At 46.6% G+C, this 14,219-nt stretch overlaps 1 protein-coding gene across 1 annotated transcript in view; it reads right to left on the bottom strand.

The window, feature by feature from the left end:
- Positions 1 to 14,219, bottom strand: part of NFX1 (nuclear transcription factor, X-box binding 1) — an 892,403-nt gene that overhangs the window by 156,704 nt on the left and 721,480 nt on the right. The gene's annotated exons all lie outside the window — the stretch shown is intronic.

Here is a 14,219-nt window from a genome sequence, read left to right on the forward strand (position 1 = left end):
CACAAGAGGCCTAGGCGGGAGGGTAGGATAGCATTTGGTCTTCCGGATTTTCGACAAGACTTAAGGAGAGGACAAGGTCGCTAGCATACTGTTTAAAAGAAAAAAACTTCAGAACAAGTGTAGAAAAAGCTTGCAACTGACAAGAAAAAAATGGGAGCGAGATCTACGAAGACAAAGAAAGAAAACAACTAATGTTAGCGTGCAGAGGTGGAGTTTACATGCAGCCTCATTTGTAACTTTAGGGCAGAACAAAGTCAGTGCCGAGCCATAGGATTCCACTTACTGGCTTTCACGAGCAATTATTTAAAACTCTTCCAGATCCAGTCTTGCACCTAGGGATATTCTAAAGGTGAAGAATCTGCGGTTAGAAGTACTGATAAGAAACACACCTCATTCACTAATGGAGACTATCTTAAAATCCAGACAAATATTAATAACCCAAAACAACTTTGAGGAAGAAATGAAAAAGATAATACCACTCGGAGTCAAAATGGATCTCACTCGAGGTGTCAACAGAAGCTTAAAGGCAGCTTGGGAAGTCGGTGGCGTAATGCACTTCTCTCATAGTCTGACTGAAAGAAGGCAGAGTGAAGTTGTTTGATAAACTCAGAGGACATTACAACATTTTTTACAAAAATGTACAAATCCTTACAAATAAAACATTATTTACTGGAGCAATCTGGTAAAGAGAGAGACCCCAACTTGAAGCAGAGACGCCATTTTATGCTTCTACCAGACTACATGCAAAAAGGCCACATCATCAGGCATTTTGTCTATAGACACTAAGAGAAAAATCTGCATAATGATTCACAGGCCATATTAGAGAGACAAAGGAACAGTGAATTTAAACAAATATATGATACCCACAAATGGGACCATTCCAGAGTCACTGAGATGAGGAAGGTAAGCGCTGTTAGAAAAGGTAGTGCTTAGGCTGGCACACAGAGCCACATTTTCAGGACACAACCGAATATTAGGCCTTACAGAACCACGGTACAATGAAAGATCCAGATCATTCTAGGTGCATTTATCCTGGATTAACCTTTCTCACTATTATTTGTAGCTTTACAGGCTGACAATCTTATCCAAAAAGAGAAATATCTGCTTTGCCTCCTAAGAGCCAATGCCTGGGGGTGAGTGTTTGAAAAGTTTCAGCACTCTGTCCATCATCTCCTTGTGTTTGCTTTGTTCGCCCTAAGGTGGCAGAGTATGACCAGACCTGGGTCCCTTGCTCACTTTGCCGCTGGATTCAAGCTAGCCTGGCTGATGAGGGCCTTTAACCCGAAACAGGTCCCAGGATGCTTGTCTCCGGTCCAGGGAAAACATGCCTTGGCAATTCGGGCTGGACTGTTGCCATGAGACAGAGGGTCAAGTTTTATTTGCATATATCTGTGTCTGAACCGGGGTGGCGAAGTGAGCTAAAGAATGATGATGGATTCAACCCAGATCTTTGACTGGGGGTGAGTGTTTGAAAAGTTTCAGCACTTCGTCAATCATCTCCTTGTGTTTGCTTTGCCTCATAAGAGTAGCAGCAATCAAATCATATGCTTCTTTGTAAGTCAAACACAACACCCCTACACTGAACCAGTGGAGTAATACGTTCAGTAATAGAATCCAAGAGGTGAGAGGAATCGAAACACTGACATGTAATTTCAATTAAGAGCAAGATTATTTATAAAGTGTTCAAAGTGGGTGGGTTATTTATCACCGCTGGAATGTATGAACAATGTGCAAACAGATGTACAAAATAAAGATGAAACAGTAGTCTTGGTAACCAGGTCCAGCACCTGCTGCTGTTGTACTTGAATCTACTGATACTATAGCTCTTAAACGATTGCCAAGAAGACAACCACAATGTTTCCATAGAAGCAACTTGACCCAACTGGTTAAACTCACCCACTGCTTTCAAACTTTATGTTACTACATTAATCGGTTCAGTGGTACCACAGTAACTGTTCCCAGACATACAATTAGTCAACTAACTTCTTACTGACCAATTACTGTTCCTTCCCCCATTTCACTTATACCCAAGTGCATACGGTCTTCCTATTCATTATTTCAACGTCAGTGGACCAATCTGACCTCTAAAAGATAGAGCGCAGCAGTGTCCTATTTCTTCATGATCACAAATTTCACTCGTCAGCAAGAGACTGAAAGAATAACTGAATCTGAATGAATACGCAACTATGCATTGTGCCGGGGGCGTGGCTTCGCCGTGCTGCGGAATGGCCGAGAGTTAGAGCGGCTCCGCCGGCAGACCTAAATAGTCCGTCATATATCCGAATTTTCAGACCCGAATTGCAGTCCCAACGTGAGCGGAGCTCTGGTGCATGTAACGCCTGCGCTGGGTAACGTCTGTGGGAAAGCCGGCCAAAACTGGAGACGGGAGACGGAGTACGGCCCTTTACACTCGCCACAAAGTAGAGCACGGGACTAGAGTTGCAGCAAACCCGAGCGGAAATGAGAGGACGTCGGATGAGGTGAGGCAGAAGAGCCGCTGCGGGCGAGAACAATTGCGGTCTGCTAGGTCCGCTTCTCACTGCGTCTGCATTTTAAAAAATATATATTTTACTGGCATTTTTGCAATCAACATTTCACATACATTTTCTCATTCAATGATGGATCGTCCGTAAAGTCCTCTTGAGTGTCTAGCCCAACCGGGAATCATGCCTCCTCGCTATTCCTCCTTCCGTCTCGTGCCTGCCTATCGCCCTATGCAGTGCGATTAATATGTGATTTTCAGCAACATGAACCCCTCAACAATTCCCCCCTCCCCCAGGACCCCCCCACTACCCCCCTCCCCTGCTGCTGCCGACCCACCGGTCAAGCTACCTCCCCCTGTATACGTGCTCTGGGTCTCTGCCATCGCTGCGTGTGCCATGTGTCGTGTGTAGGAAATCCAGCATGTACGTGGATGCTAGGGTGCTATGGCCCGGAGCAATATTCTATGTTCACAACTTGCCCACTTCACAAGCTCCCTTTTCCAGTTCTCACCGCGTCTGCATAGATGCTCCGACGGTGAAGTGAGGGACAAATGGTGTGCTTTTGAAGCTTCCGCCCGGACTCCAACGCGGGCGGATTAAAACAAAAACTGGACGTGCTGGGCCCTGAAGCGCCGAAAGACAGTGCACCAACATCGGGGAGCAGGCTGGGACCATCCCCTAATTGCCAGTAAGGTGAGCTGCAGCTGCCTTCATACGGAGGGCGCGACAATCGTCCAAGTCTCTCCCCCTCCCCCCCCCCCCTGTGTGCAACGTCCGACTGGGCAGGGAAGGGGACCCCTGCGGCCGCCATTTTGTGCGCGACCCGAGGGACGGTGCACTCCCCTCCTGGCTGGGGTGTGCATAGGGGGTCCGAAGTCGGGGGCCTTTACCTCGTGCTAGTTGCTGCAATCGGGGGCAATAGCTGGAAGGCGACAGGGGCAGAGGTATTCTGACTGTGACCTGAGATACCGGAGACGCTATAACCATCGTACATGAGTACCTGATCACAGGGACACTACGTGCATGGGCATTGCTGCTGACACAAAAGAGGGACGTGGATCAGAAAGGCACCCCAGGCGGAGCGGCAATATATACCAACGCTTGACCAGCTGTGCAAGCGGTCGCAAGGTGCGGAGCTGCATGTAAGCACCAGTAGTCATCAACAGCCACTGCATGCAAGTACACTTATGTTAGCGCTGTGTTAAAAGAGTGCTGAGAGCGACAGTTCGGGCATACACTGGATCCATTTAGGGACGGCAGATCCCCCTGGGAGGAGAGATAAGCCCATTTTGTGACGCTGAGTAGTGCAAGGCGAGCTCAGTGAGCTGGGAAACGCGTTGCGGGCGCCCTGGCATATCACCTGGCTAGAGACAGGGACCTAACAAATGTATGCAGCTTGTTGATCTGTAGCACTGGACTTGCAGTGAAGAAATAAGGATGACACTGCGTCGCGGGGACGAAACTCACAAGGTGGGAGAGCCCTGCAGAGGTGGAGCCTAGCGCATACCACGGAAAACAAGTTGAGAAAGCCTGACACAAGACAATCGAAGATTGTTTTCGACAAGAAGACCAGCAAGATGGGGATGGAGAGCGCAGTCAACAGAGTCCAACTGAAGATTCCCCTAGTATGACTCAGCCAGAAGAAGACAGCCGATCAATGTTTAAAGACCTGAAGACCAGTCTTCAAGGAATTGACTCCAAAATGTATTCCCTAGTGGAGAGAATGGATAGGATAACACAAAGAGTGGAAAAACAGGAGGGCCGCGTGAATGTACTCGAAACCAGAGTGACGGAGAAGGAGGAAAGGCAGACGGAAATGGACAAGAAGCTGCGCAAAATGGATGGTGTGCTGAATGTCATCAGGCAAAAGAACGAAGATTTAGTAGCGAGATCACGGAGGAATAACATAAGGATCATGGGAGTTGCAGAAAGAACAGACATACAAAACATGGAGAAATATATAGAAACAATGATGACGGATCTTTTCGGATCAGATTTGTCTGCAATGTTTTTAATAGAACGTGCTCATAGGACGTTAGGCCCCAAGCCAAAACCTGGCGCTCCTCCGAGACCCATTTTGGCAAGAGTACTCAACTATAGAGACAGAGATGCGATCCTCAGAATGGCGCAGGAGAAAGGTGCCATACAATACAGAGGCAATGACATTGCCATGTACCCAGATTTTACACTAGTCTCTATGTAGATTTTCAGCCATCAATTGATTGGGTAGATTGTCCTAATATAGAGTCTCCTTAGTATTATCTTTTGTCTAATGTAATTTTTAGTTGGTTTCTCCCCATGTTAGGAATGCCTCATATCCCGGGAAACTCTCATATATAAAAATGTTGTCTCAGTGGCACTCTTAGATTCAGCGATTATATTTCTTCAGTTTCTCATAGTTTTCATGTTTTTCTGATTTTGTGTGTGTTGTATTAAAGCAGAGTTTCTAAGGAGACTCTAAGAGGGGGTCCCGTATATATGTTGATACAAGTACAGGGGAGTCCAGCCGGTGGCCTCACGTTCCCTCATGGGAGGAATCCCTTAGGTTCGTTATTGCGGGGTAAATGTTTTCAGTTGATGGGGGGTGGGATAGAGATTTCACAACCTGATTGGGGGGGTTGGTGTGGGGGGGTTAGGGGAGATAGGAATGTTCATTTGTTGGGGTTTGTCGAAGAGTTCCATGAGATATATGCGTTATACTCGGCAGAACTGTCTCACCTGCTAGGCTACTATGGTTGGGCCGCAACTTTGCACTGTATTGTCTCTGCTTTGATCTATGTCTGTGACCTATCTGCATCTTTGAAACAACTGTGCCTTGATACTACACAATGTTTACACCCACTATGCCACACATGACTTGCCTCACGTGGAATGTTAGGGGTCTTAATGACCGACGGAAAGCTAGGCTGGTCCATTCTTATCTCCTGAGACACGGGGTGGACATCTATTTACTACAGGAAACACATTTGACAGGGGCGACGATGGCATGCTTTGTAATACCAGATGGGGAGAGGTTGTGGAAGCTGGATACTCATCTTATTCAAGGGGGGTTGCAATATTGATCCGTAAGGGGCTCCACTGGCGAACACACCACGCGTTGCGGGACAGAGAAGGCAGATACATTCTGCTGCAGGGCACGCTGTACAATACACCCACTGTAATTGTAAACACATATGGCACGAACACGGACAATCTAGAGTTTTTTGCATTCATCTGGCAGAAGATACAGGCAATGAATAACACAGCAGTCATTTGGGGCGGGGACTATAATGTGGTTCTCTAGGACTCAGTTGACAGGCAGGTCACTTCACCTGAGCATCACCCGAAAGCCATGTAGCATGATATTTTAACTGACCTACATTTAGTTGATACATGGAGGGTGCTACACCCAACGCTAAGGCACATGTGTTACACATCACCAAAATGCATGGTCGAGGCTTGATTACTGGTTGGTCTCTAGGGACATTCACACCTGGGTTACTAATGCGACACACCACCCACGCACTCTGTCTGATCATGCACCCACTCAGGTGCAAATTAAAGTACCAAGACTGTACATAACTCGTTTTAGTTGGAGGTTCCCCTCAGATGCACTTCTAGACCAGGTCTTCCAGGAGGAATTGCGAGGGAAGATAGAAGACTATTTTACATTAAACTAGGGTACGGTGGATTCACCTGGGATGCTGTGGGAAGCGTTTAGAGTTGTGATAAGGGTGGATTGCATAGCACTTAAAACAGGTGTACTCAGAGACATATGTAATACACTACTTGGATTGGAAAAAGAGATCCACAAGCTGGAAAAATAGCAGTTACAGTCTCCCTCAACTATCACCACAGCGCTAATATGGACTAAGTTGACTGAGTTCCAGGCAGAGGCTGAAAGGGGAACAGCGTATCTCTATAAACATGCACAGGCGAGAAGATATGAGGAGGGAGAGAGAGCTGGGAAAACACTAGCAGGTCTGCTCCGGCCACCTAGGGGCTCTGCATATATCACAGAAATACGCACTGCAGACGGTGAGCTGGTCAAAACACCGCCTGAGATCCTTCATACGATATCCCAATACTACGAATCATTATATACTACTAAAACCAATCCATCCCGGACTGATATATCTGATTACTTAGACACACTGGCCTGGTTCAATGATGGTGCACAGCAGTACATGGAACTCCCGATCACGGTGGAGGACGTTAAACAAGTTATAAGCAGTTTGCCCGCCGGGAATGCCCCTGGGGCAGACGGATTGACCGCATCCTTTTACAAGGAATACGCGGAAATAGTCCCCCCACTGTTTGCTTCAGGTATATTCAGAGGCATTGGAGACAGGCATCCTCCCTCCTACATTGCGTGAAGCTACCATTATCACATTATTGAAACCAGATAAAGATCCCACGGTGCCAGAGTCCTATCGCCCACTATCCCTTATAAATTTAGACGCAAAGATTTATGCCAAACTACTCGCCAATAGACTTCAACCGATGCTCCCGCAGACAGCCTTGTCGGACCAATCCGGCTTTATACCAGGCCGTTCCATCTCACACAATTTGAGAACAATGTTCAGGCTTTTTCACTACTAGCCCCCCATGTACAGCCTTCTGCCGCACTATTGGATGCCACGAAAGCGTTGGATTCCTTAGAATGGAAATTTCTTTAGGTCTTGCTTGCTCGAATGGGACTCAGTCCTCTGTTTATCTCACAAATTCAATTGCTATACACAAACCCAGTGGCGAGAGTTCGAGTAAATGGTCAGAAACCGAAACCATTTGCGGTGACTAGGAGGACAAGACAGGGATGTCCACTGTCACCTCTGTTGTTTGCCATTGCTATGGAACCACTGGCGGCTAGGCTGGGACAACATCATACCCACAAGAGCATAGGGTTCACTTCAAGAGGCTTACTGATATCGTTGTATGCCGACGACATGATAATATATTTGACAAACCCCAAGGAAAACTTTGCAGTAGTCATGAGAGAATTGATTAGATATTATGGGCTAACTGGCATTCAAATAAACTGGTCAAAATATATAATGATTCCGCTAACCAACACCACAGCTCAGTTTGACACAGAATTCCCTTTACAATGGGCAAGCGGTGACGTAAAATACTTGGGGATTTGGACCAGTAGATCGGTACTAGAAATTTGGCTAGCAAATTATTGCAGAGTAATAGTCACTGCCACTACCACTAACACCTTTTTGTAAACATCCTGATGCCGCTCAACACTCACTTTTTTAAAAGACTCAGAGCTGCCATTCTTGACCTGGTGTGGGTGGGCAAACAACCCAGGTTCTCTTGGAATTTATTGACACTCCCATTTACCCAAGGTGGTCTAGGGGCTCCGGACTTTGAATTATACGCCTACAGCGCCCAGGTGCAATTCTTGCATTTTTTGTAGCACCCAACACCATATAAGCCTCAGGTGGCGATAGAAATTGATAGAGTGGCCCCTATCCCAATTTCATCAGCAGTATACCAGCCTTACAAAAGACCACATATAGAAATCGATATGGTGGCAGGGATTGCTAAGAGAGCTAGTCAGGAGGAACTCTATGCTCCTTCCATGCCGCTGGGAGGGAACCCACTCCTCTTTCCACTCACAGATAAGGCAGCCGCACTGCGAGCCAGGGCGCATGCGTTAGAGAAGGGAGGCGATATATTCCCAGATGGGAGTTTCAGGACGTTACAGCAGATGTGTTCCCTGCAGACGCCGACGGCTTCGGATATGTTATTATATTACCAGATCAGATAGGGGAAGCTTGTAGAGCTAGATATGAGACATTTCTCAAGGAACCTCCTGTATTACCAGCATTGGAAAATGTGCTATTCAACACCTCTCCTCGAAAATTGATCACACGCATTTATAGCATTAGACAAGGAGAGACGCCTATAATGCAGCCCACGTCTAAAACGAATTGGGAAAGGGATACTAATATTGAAATCACGGACAAGCAATGGCACTATTGCTGTTCGCAACTTGAAAACCTCTCACCAAATTATAGACTACGATTGCTACACTTTAACTTTATACATAGGCTGTATTGAACGCCACCTCAATTGCACCGCATGGGTATACAACCGGACTCCAACTGCTGGAGGTGTGGGGAACAGAATGCCACATTTTCGCACCTGGCATGGGAGAGTGGACAGATAGAATGGTTCTGGATGGAGATATTTAGGAACATTACACAGATCACTGGTTATCAGATACAGGACGCCCCATTAATAGCTCTTTTGGGTTTCGTACTGGAGGTCCGAAAGACCACTCGCAAGCTTATAGCCATGCTGTTATTGCTGGCTAAACGTCGAGTGGCAATGCATTGAAAGAAAGTACAGCCCCCTACGGTGGCTGCATGGCTTAACACTGTGGCTTATTGCAAGGATCAATTGTCCCATTATTTGGAACTTATGCCCAGCAGATCTAGATCGGTTGACATCTGGGAACCATTTGTGACCTGGCTGGATTCGGGGGGGGGTCGGACCTCCGGGCAGATCAGGCCATTGGAAACAACTAGTGATGGTGTGGAGCAGCTACCCAAACTAACACATATAAACACAAGGACACATGAGTGATCTAGAGCAGAGTAGGGTGGGGAGGTGAGCGTGCATGGAAACTATTGGAAGGTAGCAGGAATGGCGTATGGATTTGGCCCAGATCTTTGGACTGTGAATGTGTGACATTGATCCACATTCGGTCCATCACTTGTTTTGTTTGGAAATAACAGCGGTAGCAAGAGTCCTGTCTACCTCGTTGAGTCATGCCATATCCACTAACCTTTTTTCTTAAGGCATACGATCATGGGGTATATACCAGCCTAACACAGCCTAAGGCCTTACTGTGAGAAGCCTCTGAGACTAGGATACAGGAGACTAATAACAAGCAATTAATTAACATCCCTATCCGGCTTAGCGGATAGTGATCTGCTAAGGCAAACTCAGTAGATTTGCTTGGAATAGACTGACAGCCAATACAATCCTCACCTTGGAGATATGATATAGGTTATAAGAGTGGTAGAAGCAGCTTGGGGGGAGCTCTAGGTTCCTTTTCAAGGGGAGGAAGAGCGGGATAGTTGCAGAAGCGCTCCGTGCAGAACCGATGCGGCTGACTTGTGACTAATCCTGCAAACACCAACCTATCAGTCGACTTTGGAGATCCACAAAACTTCACTATATACAGCCCTATACAACAAAAGCCCTAATGAAACGTATAGCAAGCGACTCATCAATGAAAACACGCATGACTGGGAAAAAACCACAGGCAAAAAAGCAAACTGAGCAGAACAGTTCTCAGACACCGAACCATTAGACTCCGTACCTCGATAAATTCTGGCACGACCTTTGACGGAAAACAGAAGGCAGGATGGAACCCTCCTCGAGATTTACATTGATTCTTCTCTCGCCACAGCAGAATTAGATTGTCCAAACGGCCAATCAATTATACCCTCAGAGGCGACAAGTAAGGGAAATGGGAAGCATACATATCCACCAATCACACTGGGGGCTCCGAAGGGAGGCCAAAAGGAGAATAGATCTGATTCAGGCAGTGCTAGAACGGCCACCCAAACTGACCACATCACAGCTATCATCTTGGAAAAAGACCCGTAGACAATTAATCCCCCAAGTCAACCGGGAGACCTGCTTGTCCCAACACTGAAATCAGCGCAACCTCTCGCGATAGAGACAAACATTGAACTAGATTTCAAGCAAACTCCTTTAAATGAACTCTTACAAGAATACGCACATCTCAAAATGAAACAAACAGCTTGGAATTGAAGGTATCCTCTCTCAAGGATACAAGCAATAACCAAGAAAGAAACTTGATTACACTTCAAACCGAACTGAAAGATCTTCAGCTAAAACTAGATGATGTGAAAAATCGAGCTTGGTGTGCCAACTTAAGGTTCGAGGGCATACCCGAGGATCGGGAAGCAGGGCATGCACCCATAAAACAGGTATAGGATTTAATTTGCAAAGTTGTTCTTCCAGACAAAGCAGATGAGCGCGTAGATTTCACTATTGCTAGAGCACACCGAGTCCCAGTGGTCCTATGCACGAATGCGAAATAGCCCAGAACAATCCTGGTCAACTTTGAGATGTCCGGATCAAAGAACACATTTGGACTCGGGCGAGCTAGAAGAAAACTTTTTCTGCGCCGGACAATTTTTCATTTCAAATTTATCCAGATATAAGACATTGAGAATTTGTTGGACTGATAGATGACTTCAAACAAAATGGTGCCCCAAATGGTATAATCCAACAATCCAAACAAAAAGTTATTTTTAGGGGCCGATCCCACATATTCGTGTCGATCTCGCTAAAGAAGAAATGTGTTACTTACCTGTAACTGCAGTTATCAAGTATTGGTGTCTTTCATAGATTCACATGCCTGAATCATTCCCCGTCGTCGAGATGGGAGTCCCCGGTACATAAATAAAGTAATGTCCTATAGACATATAGAGAATAGTAGGCCTAAAGGCCTCACATTAGGAACATATCCATGTCCTTTTTTTTTTAAAAGAACCAAACTCTAGAGCAGATGCCAATCAGCTGCCACCTCCCTCTAGAACCCTCCTGGCAGGAGCCTCAGTCCCTTAGATTCTCGTACGCACTAACCTAAGTAGGCATGTTACTGAGAGAATTAGGTGAGTCCTTCCAGGGGAGGCGGGAGGGTTGTATGTGAATCTATGAAAGACACCAATACTGGATAACTGCAGTTACAATTAAGTAACATTTCTTATCCAGTATTATGGGTGTCTTTCATAGATTCACATGCCTGAATCAGAGTAGCAAGCAATGCAGTGTGCACATTTCGGATGGTACAGTATATACAAATAACATAATAAGCGACTAGTAACAGCTGATAGACGCCAACAACAAGTATCAGTAAAGAAATGTGCATACAAGAGAAGGATGAGGGACGAAAGAAGGTTCACCTCAGTGAAATAGATGGCGTAGTACTGCTTGTCCCACCGCTGCATCTTTCATAAGCTCCGTGTCCAGGAAGTAATGCCTAGTGAAGGTATGTGGCGACTTCCATGTTGCCGCTCTGCAAATGTCAATGACCGGCACCCCTGCAAACAGTGCCATAGAAGTGGACATAGCTCTCGTGGAGTGGGCTCGCACCTTAGAGCGTAGTGGCTGTCCTGCTTGTTCATGACAGAAAGAGATGGCCGCAGAAATGCTCTGTTTAATAAGTGGGAGACGCTTCCTAGGTCTGCTGTAAGCGACAAATAGCTGGTTCGACTTCCTGGACGCTTTTGTTTTGTCGATGTAAAATTTTAAGCATCGCTTAAGATCCAAGGAATGCAATCATCTCTCTACTGCTGTACTGGGATTTAGGAAGAAGGAACGCAAAGCCACAGGCTCATTAAGGTGGAAATCCGACGGAACTTTTGGGATAAACTTCGGATTGGTTTTCAGGATCACCCTGTCATTTTTAAATTGCACAAAAGGATCCTGAATTGAAAATGACTGCAGTTCACTCACCCTCCTTGCAGAGGTGAGCGCAAGTAGGAGCGCTGTTTTCCAAGAGATGTATTTCAGGTCAGCTCTATGCACTGCCTCGAATGGATGCCCCCATGAGCTGATTAAGAACCACATTCAGATGCCAGGTAGGTGGCAACATCCTTACTGGAGGGAAAGACATGTATAATCCCTTCAAAAATTGTTTGATCAACCTGTTTGACCAGAGGGATGGACCCGCTGAAGTTCTCTTATATTGGGATATTGCAGTCAAGTGGACTTTAATGGAAGAGTGGGCTAGGCCCGACTTTGCCAGATGTAACAGGAAGTTAAAATGTGTTCCGGTGAGGAAGAGAAAGGGTGTATCCCTTGATCTACACACCAAACACAAAACCTCTTCCATTTCAAGGAATACGTTTTGGTGGTGCTATCCGCTTGTGCTCTGGCTAGGATGTCTCTACAGCCCTGCGGAATATTCAAATTTCAAAACTCTCGGAACTCAGGAGCCAGGCGGCTAACTTGAGTTTTTTCAGATCCAGATGTTGAGCTTGCCGGTTGTTCATTGTGAGCAGAGACGGACACTGCTTCAGACGGATCAGCGGTTTCAGGGATAGACGGTGGAGTTCTGTGAACCAATGTTGTCTTGGCCAAGTTGGGGCTATTAGAAAGAGTACAAGGCTCCACTTTCATCTTCCTGAGGACTCTGGGAAGGATCGGGAATGGCGGAAAGGCGTATGCGCCATGCGATGGAAAATGCATTCCCTAGAGACCCTGACTGGGGATGCCAACTTGCGACGTGTGGGCATTTGGCGTTGATCCTTGTAGCAAAGAGATCGATCTGTGGCGTGCCCCATCTGGAGAAAATTTGGTTGAGGATCTTCTGATCTAGCTCCCACTCGTGAGATGATGTTTTCTGCCTGCTCAACGAGTCGGCGAGTACATTGTCCATGCCTGGGACATATTCCGCCCGTAGGGCTACATTGTTCGTTATTAGCCAGTTCCCGATTTTCTGCGACTCGCGAGAGAGTGTCAGCGAGCGCGTCCCTCCCTGTTTGTTGAGGTAGTGCATTGTCGTAGTGTTGTCTGTCCTGACGAGCACTAGGGAGTTCTTGATCCTTGGTAGGAAAGACTGCAGGGCCAGGAAGACCGCTCTCAGCTCGAGCAGATTGATATGGAGTTTCTTCTCTGCAGCTGACCATTTTCCGCTTATCTGCAGCTCCTATAGGAAGGCTCCCCAACCTTCTAGGGATGCGTCTGTCGTGATGACATGAGGAGCCGCTGGAAGCAGGAATGTCAATCCTTGAGACAGGTTTCGTGATGACATCCACCATTGCAAAGCTTTTGACCATCTGAAGTCACCTTTATGCGGTCGTCGAATGACCCTGTGCATTGGACCCACTGCCTCGAGAGTGCCTCCTGCAGAGGACGCATCCATAGATGGCAATGAGGGATCAAAAGGATGCACGATGACATCATCCCCAAAAGGGATTTGAAGAGGCGGACCGTCAACACTCTTTTCAAGGCTACTCCAGATGCTAGTGCTAGGAGTTTGTTTTTCCTCTCCTGAGATGGGCACGCTTTTGCAGAACGTGTGTCCAAGGTTGCACCCAGGAAGTTGATGGTTTGAGAAGGTCGTAGGTTCGATTTCTCCTGGTTGAGCGGAGACCCAGGCAATTGAAGAGACTCAGACAGGCGTTGGAAGACCTGGACGCGTCTTCCAAGGATGGTGCCTTGATCAGCCAGTCGTCCAGATATGGAAAGACTTGATGACGGCGCTGTCTGAGATATGCCGCCACTGGGCAAAGACATTTCGTGAAGATGCGGGGCGCAGACTTGAGCCCAAAGGGCAGGACGCAGAACTGGAAATGCCTGCCCGCTACTGAAAATCTCAAGTACTTTTTGTGATTCTGGTGAATTGGTATATGGAAGTAAGCGTCCTGTAAGTCTAGTGACGGTCTCCCTCTTCCAAAAGATGTAAGACCTCCTGGATTGGTACCATGCAAAAACACTGCTGCTTCAGAAATTTGTTGAGGGCCCTGAGGTCTAGAATTGGTCTCCATTTTCTCACTTTTTTCTGGATCAGAAAGAATCGGGAATAAAATCCTTTTCCCCTTTGGGATAGTGGTACCTTCTCTATTGCTCCTTTCTGTAGCATAACAGAGATTTCTTGTAGAAGGAGCCGAAGGTTTTTGTGATGCATTGGGCGAGGCGGAGTTTGTGGAGGGGTGCGTATGAATTCCATAGAATGGCCGAATTGTATTAATTGAAGGA

Source organism: Lissotriton vulgaris, chromosome 4_1, assembly GCF_964263255.1.
Source record: "Lissotriton vulgaris chromosome 4_1, aLisVul1.2, whole genome shotgun sequence".
Classification (NCBI taxonomy): Eukaryota; Metazoa; Chordata; class Amphibia; order Caudata; family Salamandridae; genus Lissotriton; species Lissotriton vulgaris.